Genomic DNA, 2644 nt, shown 5'->3' on the forward strand with positions numbered 1-2644 from the left:
TTATTAAGTGCTTTCTATGAGAAGCACTGGGTAGTGAGGGAGCTAGCCTCTGAAGCATAAGACTCCGGTTCAAACCTTGCCCTGACACATACTGGTCTAGACTAGTGGTGTCAAACTCAAGTAGAAAATGGGGGGCACTAAACCATACAGAAGGAAGCTTGTGGGCTGCATATTGACTCAGAAAGCCACATTTTTTTCTTTTTTTCTTAATTTATTTTTATTTCAACAATCACTTCCACAAGCTTTTGAGTTTTAAATTTTTCTCCCCCTCCCTCCCCAAGATGGCATGCAATCAGATATAGGCTCTACATATACATTCCTATTAAACATATTTTCACATTAGTGATGTTGTAAGGAAGAATTAGAACTAATAGAAGGAACCACCAGAAAGAGGAAACAAAACAAAACAGAAGAAAAGAAAGAGCAAATAGCATGCTTTGATCTGCATTCAAACTCCACAGTTCTTTCTCTGGATGTGGATACCATTTTCCATCATGAGACTTTTGGAGATGTCTTAGATCCTTGCATTGCTGAGAAGGGCTATCAAAGTTAGTTATCACACAATGTGGCTGTTAGTGTGTACAACGTTCTCCTGGCTCTGCTCACTTCACTCAGCATCAGTCCATACAAGTCCAAAAAGCCGTATATTAACATCATCTTTATTTTTATTTGTTTTGTTGACTATTTCCCAAGTACATTTGAATATGGTTTGAGTCACACTGGGAAGCTGGAAAGCAGGGATAGGAGATGACCAGGAAGTGAGGGAAAGGCCTGGATATAGAAAGCTCACCTACCAGAGCCCAGGGTGGTTCCAGGAAATGTCCTTAGTTCTCTCAAAGAGGTACAAATGGTCACATCCACACCTTCCACAGGGAGATGTACTCAAAACTTTAAACAAAGCCTCACCAGCCTGTTCATTAGTTCACAAAGTTGAACTCTCTCTGATCCATTATCTACACAAATAATAATGGCTTATATCAGAAAGAGGTTTTAATTTTCCAAATCATATTCATCTCAGGAGAGGCAACAGGTTAGCTTAGTGGATAGAGGCCAATCTTAGAGTCAAGACACGTCTTGGATTCAGGTCTCGCCTCTAATGTATGCTAATATGTTGATTTCAGGCAACTCTCACTTAGTAGAGGTAGTCATTCTCAGATCCATGGAGTAGTATTACTCCATTACAACCCAGGCCCCCCAACCACCATGCCCTGGACCCAATCCAATCTCAGGGGCTAACCCAAAGGATCAGCATCTGTAGAGTGCCAAGATCACTGGGCTTGAAGTGAGGGGACATAGGATCAAGCCCCATCTCTGCCTCACTCCTTGTGTGACCTTGAGCAAAATCTTTTCACTCTGTGGGCCTCAGTTCTCCTCTTTAAAATGAGGGAGTTAGACTAGATTTCCAGCTCCAAGCCTGTGATCCCATGATGTTTTTAGCTCATTATGTGCCAACCCAGGGTTTACTATGAGAAGTCTCTGAGTAGCATATAGCTCACATCTAATTTTCCACACATGTAAATTTGTGGAGCACACAAGGTACATTGGGTATTTAACAGCCTTTATTTCATTCCAGAGAATGAAATAGATTGAAGAGAGGCAACAGAGAGGCCAACAGGAGTCTGAGAGCTTTAGGTAAAGGAGAAGCTCTTAAATGGGGCACACACATACAGAGGCTCAGATTTATGGGTGTAGAAAAAAAAGAAAAGATTGGCATATGTCTGGGTGTACCTGATGAGTTTCAGTCCCTGAAATACACACATACATACATACATACACACACACACACACACACACACATGCATGCACATACTATATATACTGTATATATTCAGCATATATATCACATTATATTCAGTATATATTCATATATTTCTATTCATATATACATATGCATAGTATATTAGAATATATTCAGTATATATTAGAATATAAAATATATGTATATATACATACACACTGCATATATTGTATACATTCAGTATATATCTCACACTATATATATAGTCTTACATTTCTATTCAAATATACATATGTGTATATTATAATACATTCATTATATATTTAATATGAAATATATTTGTATATATACATACACACAAACATACACTGCATATACTGTGTATATTCAGTATAAATATTACACTCCATATATATAATACATATTCTTACATTTCTATTCATATACATACAAATGTATATATTAGAATACATTCAGTATATATTAGAATGTAAAATGTACATATTCATATATAGACTCTGGATATACTGTATATATTCAGTATATATTCTTACATTTCTATTCACATATATACAATATATTTATTAGAATATAAAACAAATGTGTACATACACACACACACTCTCTACCGCTAGCTCACTATGTCCTTTCTTTCATTTTAATCTTCTTGTCAAAAGAGGTTGGGCTAGAGATCTCTAATTTCCCCCCGCCCCTCTTCCTTGCCCTCCCACTCTGACATTCTACAGATTTATGAATTGAAATCCACAAACCGTTAACTGCTTCTCATGATCAAGGCCTTGTATTAGGCCAAGTACTGAGTGTGCTTGTTAGGTGGGTATGTATACCAGCATGTCTGCTCGTGTGTGTGTGTGTGTGTGTGTGTGTGTGTGTGTGTGTGTGTGTGTG

The sequence above is a fragment of the Vombatus ursinus genome, unplaced genomic scaffold, assembly GCF_900497805.2.
Source record: "Vombatus ursinus unplaced genomic scaffold, bare-nosed wombat genome assembly UNPS02014820.1, whole genome shotgun sequence".
NCBI lineage: Eukaryota > Metazoa > Chordata > Mammalia > Diprotodontia > Vombatidae > Vombatus > Vombatus ursinus.